Source organism: Dendropsophus ebraccatus, chromosome 9 (genome assembly GCF_027789765.1).
Source record: "Dendropsophus ebraccatus isolate aDenEbr1 chromosome 9, aDenEbr1.pat, whole genome shotgun sequence".
Classification (NCBI taxonomy): Eukaryota; Metazoa; Chordata; class Amphibia; order Anura; family Hylidae; genus Dendropsophus; species Dendropsophus ebraccatus.
Genome location: NC_091462.1, coordinates 34,057,807 through 34,075,427, shown reverse-complemented (window position 1 = coordinate 34,075,427; position 17,621 = coordinate 34,057,807). Strand labels below are relative to the sequence as shown.

Below are 17,621 nucleotides of genomic sequence, written 5' to 3'. Positions count from 1 at the left end.
AGAAATAATAAGTATAAAGTTGTGCTCATTAAAATCACAGAGCTTCCATAACCTTCTACAGTGAATCAACCTATATCTGTATAGTCATAGTAGCTGCAGACTACTGACTACCTCGTAGTATATTACTATCTAACTGGGCTATGAAAGCAATGAATTTAAAATCAACCGCACAGCCCCTCAACTAGTTTCACCCACACATGGGCTTCATCAGGAGGAGGGCTTATGTGAGGGCGGCGCCCACTAAAGGGCCTTATTTATAGTACTCCCCATTGACATTATCAAGAAGCGACGTATCTATTCAATATAAACACTGCTATAGGACCTTTGTAATCATGTGGTCATCAATAGCCTATCAACTAATGCCATGTCAGACGCCGTGTGTCCATTTCCTATACAAGTAGTCACGCCCCTCTGGCGCTCACATGACGTCCTAACCTAGTCCACATCACTTCCGGGTCCACTCCAGACTCGGGTCACATGACTAGGTCACCTGACCAACAGCATCATCACAGTCAGCCATAATGCGGTCATGTGATCGCACACATCCGATCATGTGATACCTACATCATCACCAGTACCTCATCCGATCACATGATCGCATACATCATCTAAGACCGCCCCCCAAATGTGACGTGCTCCCTTCTAGAGTGTTAGAAGGGAGCACGTCACATTTGGGGGGCGGTCTTAGATGATGTATGCGATCATGTGATCGGATGAGGTACTGGTGATGATGTAGGTATCACATGATCGGATGTGTGCGATCACATGACCGCATTATGGCTGACTGTGATGATGCTGTTGGTCAGGTGACCTAGTCATGTGACCCGAGTCTGGAGTGGACCCGGAAGTGATGTGGACTAGGTTAGGACGTCATGTGAGCGCCAGAGGGGCGTGACTACTTGTATAGGAAATGGACACACGGCGTCTGACATGGCATTAGTTGATAGGCTATTGATGACCACATGATTACAAAGGTCCTATAGCAGTGTTTATATTGAATAGATACGTCGCTTCTTGATGATGTCAATGGGGAGTACTATAAATAAGGCCCTTTAGTGGGCGCTGCCCTCACATAAGCCCTCCTCCTGATGAAGCCCATGTGTGGGTGAAACTAGTTGAGGGGCTGTGCGGTTGATTTTAAATTCATTGCTTTCATAGCCCAGTTAGATAGTAATATACTACGAGGTAGTCAGTAGTCTGCAGCTACTATGACTATACAGATATAGGTTGATTCACTGTAGAAGGTTATGGAAGCTCTGTGATTTTAATGAGCACAACTTTATACTTATTATTTCTATTTGAAAGTTATTAAAAGTTACGTTTTACTTAGTGGTAGGTTTACTGGATGTGATCTGGGCTTTTGGCCCTTATAAATTTGTTTTGGTATTTGAACCATCCAGATTACCTACCTTTAGGGCACTTTATTTTTGGTTTGTTTGATCTTCGTCAGGAGATCTCGAAAGCTTGAAATTCCTCTGTTAACCATTAAAAGATATTAACTACTGAGGACTATCCTTACATCAAGCACCTGAAGTGGTGGTAAAAATAAGTCCCTGGGTTTTTCCCCCTGCTATTGGTGCCTTATTGGTTTGGTATGAAAGTGCCTAGGGACCTACAAGAAGAGGATCAACAGTTCATGGCTGTGGTTTAGCTTTTTTGTCTTGTCTAAAAAGGTTGTGAGGTATGTATCACTATATATTTTATATTGCTTTACATTCTCATGTGTTGTCCAGCTGCTCCATGTTTTATAGTCTCCTACTTTTGGTGATTTTTATACTTTTTTTAGAGCTTTTTTTTTTTACTTTATTATTTTTGGAAACTTTCTTAGTATTCAAGTGCGTTACTATGTTACAGTTTTATAATGGCTGACTACTGGGACAATAGAACAACAATGACAAATTCTAAATTTTCCTGTTAATGCTGGAGATGTTTAATTCCTGTCTTGCCTCAGAATAGTTTATCAGATGGCAATTTCCTCCTCCTCGTCCTCCTCCTCAAGTTGCAGTTTATTTTCAGGCAAAACACTTTTGTTCAGCAATTTGATGAATTTGAGTGCTATCTATATGCATCACAATGGAGACAAGTACAGTTTGTGTGTATTGGGGGTACCAGCATGACGTATGGATGGAGTATCTGTATATTTATGGTGTTGTCATTGGGGATAGAAGATTAAAAAGAATCAAATTTTATTGCAGATGACTAATGAAATTAATATATATATATATATATATATATATATATATATATATATATATATATAGTGGTGCCTTGGATTACCAGCAAAATTCGTTACGAAACCATGCTTGTAACCTAAATCACTCTTAAACCAAAGCTCCACAGTCTTGTCCCCTGATGTAAGCCCCAGCCTGAGGTGGATCTGCTATGATTTGGAAGGTGAGGGAGACTTCCTGGGTCAGAGTACAGTGCTGTAGACCATGATATGCAGACCCCTCCCCCTCCCACACAGTACAGGGAGCTCTTAAACCAAAGCAATGCTCTTAAACCAAGTTACAATTTTTTAAAACTGTGAGCTCTTCTTGCAAAGCGCTCTCAATCCAAGTTACTCTTAGGCCGGGTTCACACTGAGCAAAACTAGCGGAATTCCGCGGCGGAATGCCGTTAGCCTCCCTCTCATAATGGGAGTCTATGGGAGGCGCTCGATCCTGCTCTGTCCGCGCTGAAGAATGAACTTGTTCATTCTTCAGCGCGGAAAGACGCTGTGAGAACAGCAGCATGCCTCCCATAGACTCCCATTATGAGAAGGAGGCTAACGGCATTCCGCTAGTTTTGCTCAGTGTGAACCCAGCCTTAAACCAAGGTACCACTATATATATATCTCAACTATGCCATCTGTTCTTCATTCACTGGACTTTCTCCATAGAAATGGAAATGTATTGATCACAATGAGTTTCCTTGAAATTCCACAATATACTCATTTCCTGCTGGATATACTGAAATAGAACAAGAAGTGTTCTCCGGCATCATGAGAGACAGCAGCTAATAGCCAGATGAGCTCCTACGGTCCACTCCTATGTTCATTTACAGTGTGATTATTGAGCTGTGAACACAGTGGAATAATATCTACCCTGTGGGCAGGTATATAACCGGCCTTAATGATGAGATATAATGGGCTCAAAATATTTCTGTCAATATAACTTTTCCCATCGGTTATCAGGGGACAAGATGTTTGCGTTTCTTGATCCTCTCAGATTAATGGCATTTATATCGCCTAGATTTTCCTATACTGATTAGAGCCACATACTGAAACATGTTCTTTATTTCTAATCTTTTTTTATTTTCAGATTTTTTTTAAAATTTAATTTGTTGTGTATTGTCTATGCTGCCATCTTATCTGATCTTTAACAGCATTTAGTGTTATGCTTTACAGCAAGCCCCATGGAAATTTAAAGGAGTCATTCCACAGGGAGCTGCTGTATGGTTTTATACTGGTGCTAGCTATCTACTGGTGTCACCTGTCCCTGTAATGCTGTACAGATTACTTTACAGCAGATAGGGGTGCCTATATACATTCAATAACTGTATCCTGTCCTTGTCATAGGGCCCGATTACACAAAGTGACAATCTGCCAAATCAGAATGTTGCTTTGTGTAATAAAGACAACTATCAAACAAAGAAACGATCATCAGCTGATCTTTGCTGATCTTTAAACTAGCTTAAAAATCATTGGCCGCTGGCTACGCATCGCTGTGTGTTATAGCTGACAGCTAGGGAATGTGAAAAGAAAATAATAAACTCATACTTACCTGTCCAGGTCTTAGTGTCCTTAAGGCTTCTCACTGTTGTGTCACTGTCCACCCTCGGCCGGTGATTGGCTGAGCGGCCTGTCACTTCAGAGACCAACTCAGAAATGTCAGTGGCGGCTGAGGGGAGCAGGTGGAAGCAAGAACACCAGGGAGTGTGGACAGGTAAGTATAAAGTTTACTATCTTGCACTTTTAAGGCAAGGGCTGCACAGGATCACTAACAATGTCTGTGTAGTCCTTGATGTATGATTTTGGAGCCATGTAATAGGTTCAGTAAGCGAGCGCTGATCTAGCAGATTGGCGCTCACTTACACCAGTCATCAGGATGTGCAATAGGGCCCATACACATGGACATTCGGCCTGGCCGAACATTTCTGTATGCTCTATGAGGAGGGGGAAGTCATAGCAAGACCGCTCTGGCAGGGGCTTATTTCTCCAAGAACAAAGGGGTCAGGCAGTAATTTTGCATTACACCTGACTCCTAATACTACCAACATCATCTGTCTAGGGAGGCCCCCATGCAATTCATACAGACAGCCGAATCTGCTGCCAACGGGAATGGAAACTAATGACACATTTCCTTTAAAAAAGATCGATATAAAAAAATGTAGGTTTTTAAACCATTTTATAGCCTTCGGTGCTCCAATTTAACAGCTGATTTTACTCTGTTGCTCTGCCTTCGATTCGCAAGATTTTGCTATAAGTTTGACTATCTGAACATTTCCCTACAAATTACTTTAAAAAAGGAAAATTAATCAGATGTATATCTCCGGAGCATGGCTTTTTTTTAACGCTTTTGACAATCAAGTTCTCAACCATCTGAACAACCAGGTGCAGAGGGTCAACCAAATAGCAAAATCTCTATTTCTTGCGAGCAGTTGGGCCTAAGCACAGAAGTAAAAATAAATAAATCTGGAAACAACATTTAATAGAAACTAAATTTTTCATCCTGGCTCTTTAAGGGGAATTTTTTTAACCATATATTATGCTTATAACAAATTTATAGGTTTAATTTTTTGTGTGCTTGTGTTTTTATGTAACAACAGTTTTTGCATCGGCCGCTAGAGTGGTCACAATACCCTGCTATTTCCTAATCTCAGTAGCTGACTTATCAGCTTTCCTGTATATACAGGCATCATCTCATTATCAGTAGAGGACAGGCAAGTTAATGACAGCTATATTGTATTGTTGGAAGCACAGATATGGTAGGATAGCAACGCTATACATACAGATAAGATTCCGTATGCATCTTCCCTGGTGTCTAGGGAAGGGGAGGTATACGATCACTTCATGAAGACGGTAAAACTCTGAGATTTATTTAATTTTAGGTATCATAATGTGCACGCATCCTACTTTACCAACTATACAGGAAGTACAGGAGGGAAGTGTCTCCAATATGGCCGCCTCCCAGATAAGGTTCTATAAATAAAAAAATGAATTACTAGGACACTAATAAAAGACCCAAAACATTCTTCATTATCTATATAATGAAATACTATTTAAAAAAAATTAAATTAAATAAACAACTCACTCCCTTTATGGACTCATGGTTTCATCTTTCAGGCTGTTTAATCTTTATAGAATTACGGTCAGGTAGTCTAACTCACAATAACAAGCCATAAAATATAAGTTAAAGGGGAGGATAACTCCTCTAATGTAAAGCCAGATAAGTAGTCAGCTGACATCGCTGGTGGGGAAAGTTTAGTATTACAGTGAAACCTTGGATTACGAGCATAGTTTGTCAGGGAGCATGCTTGTAATCCAAATCACTTGTATATCAAAGCATAAAAAATAAATAAAATTTCACAAGCAAAAAATTAGGTAGGTACGGTGTTCTACATCAATAAAGAACACTATCAGTAAAGAAGGGGTTAATCAGTTAACTCTCCCTCCACACACAATTCCCCAGGTGGCTGCAAACCTGCTGGTGCCGGTACCTGCTGGTATGATTGCCGGCTGTTTGGAGCAGCTACCGAGGAAGGGGTTAATTCAGAGGTCAGTGGTGATGCAGATGGGCACCGGAAGAGAACCAAAAGGTGTCCAATCACCGGCAGAGTTGATCAGGTAACAGTGGGTTAAAATGAGAGGGCTTTCTACCCAGTACAGTATCAGGATGGAGACATAAGGAGCTTGTATTAAGAAATCTTGCTCTTTTACAGAGGTACTTTTTTTTTTTAAGTGTTAGCTTGTATCGAACAACACGCTCAAACCAAGTTACTTGTAAGGATTCACTGTATATGACTTCCACTGTAATGAGTTGGTGGCATTCATGGCTAGGCGAGTAGTGCCAGAGTGATGGGTAACCACTTTACATTGGCATCTCTCTGCTTTACCAAAAAGAATTGGTACCAAGCTCCTCTATGACATCAAGGGGCGAATGGAGGCACAAGACAAACCTGTTAAGACTATATTTACATGTATATTCACTACATTGGTATTAGCACTTATACAGACACAAGCAACCCGCAGGCTTTAGACGTCCTGTATATTACGGAGGCTATGGACAGAGAAGCCCTGTAGTGGAATGTTTCATTGATACATCATGCCGGGCGGGGAAAAACTCCATTACAGGGCTTCTCCGTCCATAACCTCCATAATATACGGAACGTGGGAATAAGCCCTTTGACCTTTCTATAGGTTGAAGCACAACCTTAAAGGGCTATAAATAAAAAAAATGTTTAATTTTGCCTGGGCTGACCTGCCCACTCCACCAATCACTGGCCAAGATGGGAAACCAATCTAACCAGTGATTGGCTGAGTGGGCAGATTGTCCTCCAACCTCTTATACTGAAGAAGAGACAGGGAATGGAGGACCGGAAGGAGACACAATGAAAGTTGTGTAGGTAAGTTTTCCTTATTTTAATGCAGCCCCGGGAAACTATAAAAAGCCATGTTTGTGCCGGAATATCCCGTTAATAAGCGAATTTAAGGAGGTTTTCAAAGGATTTGACATATTACTCTAAGGAGGAAAAAAGTAGCTATTACTTCTAAAAATCACTCAGAAATCCCAGCGTGTTGCCATCAACAAGAAGAGAAATCGCTAGTGACGCTGACTGGAGCGATTTTGAAGATGCTTTCAAGTTGGTCAACGCATTTCCATGGACAGGGATTTCTGAGCAAGTTTTTTGGTTTTGTCTCGGTATGTGGTGTGATGCATGCACACTTGATTTATACTTATCGACCCCTGTGTACGGATGTGGCAGACTTATGGTGGATTTGTGGTACGGTGTGGATTGCAAATTTGTTGCAAATTACAGTATAATACATGAGGTTGGGGTTTTAAAAATGCCATCCAAGTGTGTCAAACATTTTCTCCATGGAAAAATAATTTACTGTAGATTTAACACAAAGATAATCACTTGTAGTTCTTGTAATTGTTTCGTATTTAAAGGGCTTATTCAGGATTAGAAAAAAGACAGCTACTTTCTTGTAATAACAGCACCACCTATGTCTTCAGGTTGTGTGTGGTATTACAATTGAGCTCTACTTCAATAGAACTAAGCTGTAGAACCACACTCAAAGTGAGTAAAGGAGAGGCGCTGTTTCTATAAGAAAGTGGCCATGTTTTTCTAAGCTGGGCATGCCCTTTAAATGGACACTTAAAAAAAACTTTTCTGAGATCTGTGCATCTGACAAACCGCTAATGTAGGTCTGTAGGACAGCCTTATGTTGCGTTCACAGAGCAGAGAGCGGGGGGGGGGGTTGAAGGTGAGGCACTCAGTCACATGATTCTCCCCACTCACTCTGGTGAATAGTATGGTTGGGTCCAGACTAAACTTTTAGGGGTCAATTTTGAAGGTAGACTTCAAGGGCCATTTCAGGGCACAGATTTCTCGCCTGTAGGGCGCACAAACGAGTGCCGATCATGGAGATTGGCTTCTCACTCATCAGATGGACTGCATGAACAATCCTTGTATCGCTCATGCAGCTCTGGAAACTGACAGCGCAGATATCTATATATATGGGTCTGGGATATGTTTATATCCAAGCTGGCAGTTTCCAGATCACAAGCAACAGTCTATACTTACCAGCTGCGCTGCCTGTGATCCAGCATTTGGTTCTCCGCTCCTTGTGCCTGCTGTATCTTCAGGTCCCACCTCCAGCTGTCAATCATTCCAGAGGAGGTGTGGCCTGAAGTTACAGCAGCTGGAGGACCAGATATCGGATCACAAGCAGCATGGCTGGTAAGTATAGACTGTTGCTCTTGAAATTGACCGCACCGATATATACATATCCCAGACTTCTATATATACATATCTGTGCTATCAGTTTCCCTCTATCTTTCTCGGACGCACAAAACCCTGTTTACACAAGAAGACGTGCAGGTGATAAAGAGAAATTTTTAAGCAGGTTAAAAAGATGCAATCAGCTGATAACAGGTTATTTGCCCTTTCTTCAGCTGATCGCTGACCCTTTTACAGGGGTCGATTACGATTATTGGCTGCAGGAGCTTCTCATGCGACGCTGCTAGCCCCTGTAAAGGAACCTATTACGCCAACAAATTATCCGACAAATTTTTTAAGCCAAAGCCAGGAATGGATTTGAAAAGAGGAGAAATCTCAGTCTCTATTTTATTACCTGTTCCCTGTTTATAGTCAGTTCCTGGCTTTGGCTCAAAAAGGACAAATATACCACAAGAACACTGGAGTCATCCACTTTTATTTACCAGCAGCCGGTCCTGCTCATAAGCTAGTTGCCTGTTACAGCCAGCATAGGTGACAGCTTACAAGTTTATCCCTTAAAGATGCGTAATTCACTGGTGCTCATTCTTTGCTAATAGGATAGATGGAAAATATAGTAAAAGTGAGCGTCTTCCCTCAATGGCTCTAAAACCATTGAAAAATTACAATTCACCACTGCTGCACTGGATAACATGGTAAAATCCTGCAATGCCAGAAGAAATCTCTTATGTAATCCTGACTAGTTAGTGAATTTGTGCAGACAACATTTCACCAGCTTCCATGTGATAGATCAGGGATGGGGAACCTTCGGCCCTCCGGCTGTTACAAAACTACAATTACTATCATGCCTGGACAGCCAAAGCTTTGCTTTGGCTGTCCAGGCATGATGGGAGTTGTAGTTTTGCAACAGCTGGAGGGCCGAAGGTTCCCCATCCCTGTGATAGATGGTGCCAGTCCCGAGCATAACATTGACATAACATTGCGTAAACCAACAAACTGATGAATGAGAGGAAGTTATCACAATGGAGCTGCTTACTGGGCTCAGACTGTATTTACGGAAAGTATGTATGGGTGGGTTTACATCCAGCTCTTGTATGTTACCAGCAACGCATTAACCTGGAGGTGAGGACACTGTCAGATCCTGTATGACGTATTATGTTATTGGAAACCAGTAAGATCTGCACATTACCATTCTGTAATACTCGTCACTACAACAAATCCCAGCAAATAGTAGGTGAATATTCTGAAAGGGTTAACACTACATTCACCTACCGAGTGCACAATGGCTGTCGATTCTCCATAAGACCGATGTACCACTGCCTATGGGCATGTATTCTAAACCCTTTTATTATTTATATGTTGCCGAAGATCTGTGAAACCAATGAGATACAATGCTAAACATGGTGCAGCGTGAGACGATAAGCTCAAAATGGGTTGAATCGCAGAATTCTGCTCTTGTTAACGTCTAAGGGTACAAACCCACTTGACGTATTTGCTGCGTGAATCAGTCTTAAAAATAAGCAGGCAAAACGCAGGTTGGCTTTATACGACTGTTCAGCATTAAAATACGCAATTGCGTATTTTTGAAGCGTGAAGCTTGTTGTTAGCAAAGCATCAGTTGTTAACAACCTGTGCAAAAAACGCATGTAGCTTCATGCTTCAAAAATACGCAACTGCATATTTTAACACAGAACAATTGTATAAAGCCAACCTGCGTTTTGCCTGCTTATTTTTAAGACTGATTCACGCAGCAAATACGTCAAGTGGGTTTGTACCCTAAAAAGGAACTTGTTATCGGTTTCAGGGTCAATCGTCTATGATCTGCTCGAAAATGCTGCAACGTTTTGGATTAAATAGTTTAAGGCCTGTCTGGGAATGGAGTGTCAGGTCACCAGGGGGTTCACAGATGGTTTCTCCCACCAGACTTAGAACTTTATGGTCACTTAAACAAACTTCTGATAAATAAAACTGTTGCCATGTCTGTTTGACATACTTGTGGTCTGAGACCACCGAAGATTGACAGATAGAGCTGGGGGAAGCATGTGTCTGAGTGCTTCACTGGCTCGCTGCTAAATCCAACTTGTTGCAATAGACAGGCTTGTTATATTATTATATTCAATGAATGGAGACCCACCACTCAATTCCAAGAGGAGACTTAGGTCCCTATTACACAGAGCAATCTTTAAAGATTAACGATAAACAATCGCAAACGAGATTGTTTATCGTTACCCTGAAATTGTTCACCATATTACACAGAACGATGGTCGTTAGTTACGATCGGTACAATGATCGTTATTGCAATTGTTACTATGATCGATTACTCCACCTGATCCCAGCAAAACAATGAACAATGAGCAATTACACTGAACGATTAGTGAAAAAATGCGGAACTTGAGCGCAGGAAAGTGGAATTACAGCGAACGATTAACGATAATTTTAGGGTCAGATCTAAATCAACGACACACAAGCGATTTTTCGATCGTTGCCTGCAATTACACAGAACATTATCGGTTAAATTCGAATGATATAACGAATTTTCGCGCAATAATCGACCCATGCAATAGGGCCCTTAGGTCCTCATTTTCTAGATTGCAATAGGTTGGACTACACCTTTAAAATAATAAGATGCTGTGTACAGCTCCCAGGGGAACCAGTTTAGAATTTCAATAAATACTGTTTTATTAGTAAGTTATAAGTATGAATGTATACAGTAAGCTCCCTCTAGTGGTGGCAATACCCGGACAGAGTTTTATCATTTTAACTACTATATGTGTAAGGAATTTGGTGCAGGCATCAAAAGCTCCAACCACTGTAAAATGAATGGAAAAAAAATATTATATCAAAGATTGTTGGACCAAGGTAAGCCATGACTATCAAAGGGCATTCACTTTAAGGTAAAATTTGCAAAATTCCTCAATTAAAAACTAAGCAAATGTTTTAGTAATACATTACAATTAATATTTGGTTACCAGGTGGCAGTGTATTGGGGAATCCTGGTAACTAACAGACTAATAAAATTGTGCAGTGTCAAAGGTCAGAAAAAAAACTTTACTATTTAGGTTGAAGGGGCATCTGGCATCACAACTAGGAATCTATAAGACCAGTTTTGTCCTTAGTTTCTCTCCGGTGCTTTTGTACTACACCATAAGGAAGGATGATTGTAGGGATGGACAAAAGTGTAAAGTCAATAACCTTACTGTAGGGGACAGTTGAGAATAAGGTGACTGTACTGACTTTTTTTATTGTTGGTTTATTTCCTGAATGCAAAATGAAGCAACTTTCTAATAAGTCTTCACTAAAAAGTTTATACCCGTTAGCTTCTAAATGGAGAAAGATAATGCTGCGTTTACGATAACGATCGAATTCGTACGTGTAAACGCAGCGAACAATCAAACAACGAGCGAGAAATCGTTAATTTTCATCTTTGAACATGTTCTTAAATCGTCGTTTGTCGTTTGCAAAAAATTTGCAGATTGTTTCATGTAAACAGTCCTTCCCCGATTTTTCCTATGTGCGAGATAGGCTTAAGCGATCACAAAACGAATTTTCCATACGATATATCGTTCCGTCTAAATGCTGATCATTATAAAAAAAAAATTGTTACTTCGAAATCGTTAATCGTACAATCGGGCGAATTATCGTTCTGTGTAAACGTAGCATAAGATAAATCCATCAGATGAATATTTCAATAGGGAGGGAATTACAAACCAGCTTTGACAGTGGGCAGTAGGGAGAGAAGCCTTACAGGATAGCTCACATAGGCTGCGGGAAGGAAGGGAAAGACAAGAAAATGGAGGAAGCAAAGAAGAATCATATAGGTTGTGTACAGATATAGAGAAAAAGCAGAAATCACACAAAGGGCTGTAGAAGAGAAACTAAGCCAAGCATTTTTTTTTTTTAATAAAGACATATGGATTGAAAAACTGACCATAGCTATTAAACAGTTAACTGTTACAAATGAAAACCAGATAAATTTTGAAAGTAGCTTTTTGTATTTTTTTGTAAATAAAAAATGCTAAACTATCATGCTGCTGTGATATATTATAAGGCTATGTATACACTTGGGGGACTGGTGCACTAACTTTTGGCCAAGTCTACATATGGATCCTAAAGGGAGGAAAACTATAAGCCAGTAGAAAATATGCGAGCAAAAAGTAATCCAAAACCATATATTGCACACACAACATAAATCAGTGCCTTACATAAGCATCTGTATAAAACTAATCTGTGGCTCAGGGATTTGAGGTGCTAAGGCTATAAAATATACCCTATAATTTGGTAGGTTATGTATAATATGTAAAAATCTAATACCAAAAACACCATGAAATTGTTATGCAGAAAAACATAAAAAAAAGTAAGAAAATGGTAAGATTTTCGATGTTCAGAAACATCTGCTAACAAAAGGTCTTATTTTCCTCTGTGTAAATTGAATTCTTTCGCTACGGACTCTTCTAATTTCCTGCTACAGAATAGGAACAGTTCAATATCAAGTGCAAATAAAAGTCGAGGCAGAATACGGATACTGGGAATGTAACTTTACGCTGCTGAGATCAACTAGTATGAAATGATCTGCAGATATACAATTTCAGCAATATAACGGCAGTTCCCCTTTAAGCCATAATTATTTTATGTAATGCTGTCTTATTCCTGAGCTTATCTGCCCTGCCCTGGCATATCCATCTGCCATAGCCTGTGTGAGGATTTTTCATATTAGCAGGCACTGTAACTGGCCGCAGAGAGAGATACTGTATGATAGAGTGAGATTCCAATTTGTAGATAATACAGGGGGAAAACATTATATTGAGGTAGCTGTGGACGCTGGATATCAGCACTGAAAAGTTTTTAGTGCTACCCACCCGTTATACTGTGCTGAAGGACATCTCTGTAAACGGGGCTGTATCTGGAGATGTCAGGGGCACCCTTGTGTGACAATTAGAGGGGTTTTCTAGGCAACAATATTTTTTTTCTTATATGCCTGCCGGTGTACTAAAACCAAAAACGATATTATACTCACCTCCTGTGATCCCCTGCAGCTGTCATTAGTTGCTAATCCTGCGCCCCTAGCCCCTGACATGCCCAGTAGCCCAGTAATTGTTTGAACATCTTCATAAGCAAGAAGAGGACTGGGTACAGGCAGAATGGCAGCTGCAGGAGATCTGGGAAGGTGAGTATGCAGTCTTTTATTTTTTTACCCAGAAAACATCTTTAACACTAATAAACTGCCTGTGAGGACTTCTTTCTCCTCATCATAGTAGGTTAATCATTCATACCCTTGTTCGCAAACATTGTAGAACTTGTAGACAGGAGATCCTTACAAAACTGTACACAACCTGGTACAATAAGGAATTCAGCCGACCCAAAAATTGTTGTTGCTGTTTTTTTTTAAACAAAAAGGTTTGCCACAAAAAAACAGGTAAGGACCAATGTATACTACTCAAATTATGGCAACTTATAATTTTCAAGATGTACAACACTGTAATTCAACACCCATAAGAGTCCATGGGGTTATAGTGCTCTTTCATAGCCTCCCATTTCATACACAGCCATATTCCATCTGAAACAGATGGATGACAAATAATGCCATGTAATGAACATATAGCACCCTAGAAACATAGCTACTAAGGCAGAATAATGCCATATTACAGTGCTATAAAGAAGAAACATATGGTGGTATAGGAAGAGCCTACAGCAGCTCTATGCTATAGATCTATGAGTACCTGTGGTGCCTTTTTTTGTTAGTTTTTGCTTTTTAATGTTTGTTATATGGATGTAGTGCAGTTTTTTCACTCAAAAGCAAAAGTGGATCTTAAAGCTGTTGCCCAATGCCTAGAAAAAAAAATGTTATACTGACCTGTCCCAATCCTTCGCAGCTGGCATTCTGATACTCACACCACCACTTCATGATGTGTCATCCCCACCAGAATTTCCCACACAACCAGTCAATGACAGGCTGGACACCAGCAACGGCAATGATTGGCTGAGTAGCCAGTTCCGGTGGGGTCGACGTGTCACAGGAAGTAGAAACCAGTGGTGAACCGTGGAGACTGGGACCCTCAGATCAGCAGCTGTGGGGAATCAAGGCAGGTGAGTATGACTTTTTATCACCCTGCGCCAACTGGACAAACCCTTTAGGAGAAGAAAAATATAAAGGAAAGACTGCACAAAAAATGTAGTGTAAATCCTGCATAAAGACTAAAGCAAAAGTTCAATATTAGAAGGAGGGAACAACACTTGAATTTAAAAGATGTACACAGTATGTGAGTAGATATCAAACTTTTTTTTATAAGCTTTTTGAAAAAAATCTAATGAGAACCAAACATCAACCCAAATTTAAGATATTTGAAAATACTGGAAAAACACAGGCTGGGAAGACAAATACACCTCTGCTCATCACTTGACACTTTAAAAGTCTGTTTTCCTTTAAGAAGCCATACTTGGCTGTTTCTGTAACTCCCATAGAAGTGAATAGAGACAGCTAAGGGAAAAGCAGGTCAAGGGGTAGGGGGCACCAAAGTCACATCTATCAGTCACTTATGGCATACCCTGTAGATATGTAATATATGTCCCAGTTCGCAATACCCCCTTTAGGATTTGTTCACACTGAGGAATAGGCAAGGAATTTTAAGTGGAATCCACGCTTAATTTTATGCATATTCCGCTTGAAATTCTGCCTGTAAAGTATGTACAGAGCAATGTCCTATTGTGTTCAATGAGATTTCTGCTCTGTTGTTCACGCGGCTAATTTACGCGTGGAATCTTCCATGGCGGATCCCCTTAACACCCAAAGAATTGACATCCCATAGAAGTCATTGGGGACTCAAATTCTGCGCCTATTCCACCAGAGCTCAAGAAAAAGAAATCTCAGGCAGAAAACTTTCCTCTTCAATTCCTCGCCTATTCCTCAGTTTGAACATACCCATAGGCAGAAAAAGATTTCTATGGCTCTTGATGGAATTGTGATCATAGTTGACACTAGTCCAAGAGAAGAGGACACTTCTCTCACACTTCTATTACAAGTGTTCTTATTTCCTTTTACTATTAACCCTGTATATTAAGGAAAAGCAAAGGAGGACAGGGAACCGATAGTGCACCTCTAAGTCAACACCTGCTGTTATACGATGCAGTAGTACTTAGCATGACACAACCTGCCAATGCTATCCTAAAAGGAAGACTATAGCTGGTAACAGGACCCACCCCTGATGTGCCCGGTACCCACTTCACCCACCCCTGATGTACCCTGTACCCATCCCTGATGTGCCCTGTACAAACTGCACCCACCCCTGATGTACCCTGTACCCACTGCACCCATCCCTGATGTGCCCTGTACAAACTGCACCCACCCTGATGTACCCTGTACCCACTGCACCCATCCCTGATGTACCCTGTACCCACTGCACCCATCCCTGATGTGCCCTGTACCCACTTCACCGACTCCTGATGTGCCCTGTACCCACTTTACACACCCCTGATGTACCCTGTACCCACCCCTGATGTGCCTGTACCCACTTCACCCACCCCAGATGTGCGCTGTACCCACTTCACCCACTCCTGATGTGCCCTGTACCCACTTTACCCACCCCTGATGTAGTCTGTACCCACTGTACCCACCCCTGATGTGCCCTGTACCCACTTCACCCACACCCGATGTGCCCTGTACCCACTTCACCCCCCCTGATGTGCCCTGTACCCACTTCACCCACCCCTGATGTACCCTGTACCCACCCCTGATGTGCCCTGTACCCACTTCACCCACCCCTGATGTGCCCTGTACCCACTTCACCCACCCCTGATGTGCCCTGTACCCACTTCACCCACCCCTGATGTGCCCTGTACCCACTTCACCTACCCCTGATGTGCCCTGTACCCACTTCACCCACCCCTGATGAGCCCTGTACCCACTTCACCCACCCCTGATGTGCCCTGTACCCACTTCACCCACCCCTGATGTGCCCTGTACCCACTTCACCTACCCCTGATGTGCCCTGTACCCACTTCACCCACCCCTGATGAGCCCTGTACCCACTTCACCCACCCCTGATGTGCCCTGTACCCACCCCTGATGTGCCCTGTACCCACTTCACCCACTTAACTGCAACAAAAACAAGATTCCCGCAGCGCAGGCACAGATGCCAGCCATCGTGAGCATAACATATATTATTTAAAGCTTCCAATCTTGTCTACCGACCTCCTTTCTACACACTAAAAAGCTTTATAAATCTCCTTCTGCATCACTTCCCAATGCATTAACCACCTCTCAGAAACACTTAAACTTCTTAAACTAGGAATGTTAAGCACAGGTCGCCCAGAAAGTAATATACAAGCGTATACATTATTTCCAACCACGAATAGTTAACGCCGATGCAAATCAGACATATCCTAACACATACATTCAATAACACAGATGTAGCAGAGCTGAACTGGTCACGAAGTTGAACAAAACTCACAGTGATGGCATGATGTGCAAATATTGTGTTTACTATACAAACCTATAGCTTATTGCAACAGTGTATGGTAGATAATTTATATATATATATATATATATATATATATATATATATATATATATATATATATACATATGAAAAACAAGGAGATGGTAAAAATAAATGACTTACATTAGTATGTCTTCATAGGTAGAGTTCAATAAGAAGCTCCAGGGGTCCAGCTCCACACTCGGCAGTTCCCACAGCTGGGACCCAGGCACATGGTCAGGCTGATGCAGCTTCTCCCTCTGCCATGCATGAAAATATTACTGATTTTACTGTCTTTCCAGAGCCGATTAACAATGCAGCCAGTGCTCCTGTATCCAGCTGTGCACTTCCCTCAGTGCCTCCGAAAACCCAGGCAGCACATTCTTTCCAGGGCTTCCTCTATAGAGCGATCTGAGAGCAGACACTCCTGGTCAGGATGCTCCTCTGTATTCTGCTGATCCTCCCCTTCCTATCTGACTGTGAGCAGCAGCAGCACACAGAGGCTCAGTCCCTCAGGACTGCTATTCCCTGCATGTCAGATCTCTGCTCCTCTCTAGATGTTATCAAATGCAAATACGGGTTAAACCGTCTGTTCCTGTGCAACACGTAGAGAGAACCACAAACTGCTCTCGGAGCATTGTATTTTTTCCTGTTCCATGGCATACAGTGCGCGGTGTGGGCAGATCAAACAAAAGTCAAGATTTTTTTGTTTGTCTTTTTTTTTTTTTTTTAGTTTTCATGTACTATGTTTAGGGCTCTTTTTTGTGTATACCGCCCCAAGCAAAGAAAAAAAACAAAAAACTATCCAACAGCAAGTGTTCTAATACAGGAGACGGTTAATCTGCACTATTAACAAAATAATCTCCAGCCATCTGGCTGCAAGGAAAATGGGACCATCCTTTAAGAGCAAACTCCACTGTTTGTAATTTATACCCGCCACCCTTTCCAATTAAAATAAGTCGGTTTACAAATGGTCACAATAAAGTACACTGCTGCCCCGTGGTGCCAGACAGCCATACAGGGCTCCGATGTAACGCCTAGGAATTAATAGCCAATTTTTACATTTTGGTTATAACTCATAAAGATTTTTATGCTATGCTGCAATACATGTAGGTGGGAATATGGCAATTATATCACCTGGTTTGCGCAAAAGTCTGTGGGGGACATTTAATAAGTCCGGCGCTTTTTGCGCCAGGCTTAAAAATG

General features: G+C 41.4%; 1 protein-coding gene across 5 annotated transcripts in view; it reads right to left on the bottom strand.

Annotated features, from left to right (window-relative positions):
* The window catches only part of RAPGEF4 (Rap guanine nucleotide exchange factor 4), a 239,326-nt gene that overhangs the window by 142,036 nt on the left and 79,669 nt on the right, over nt 1-17,621 (bottom strand). The window contains exon 1 of one of the 5 annotated variants that reach the window (XM_069982939.1): nt 16,560-16,842. The exons of the other annotated variants lie outside the window; for them this stretch is intronic. The gene's annotated coding sequence lies outside the window, so the exon portion shown is untranslated. Of the gene's footprint in view, nt 1-16,559; nt 16,843-17,621 lie in introns of those variants that run through there. 5 annotated transcript variants of the gene reach the window in all.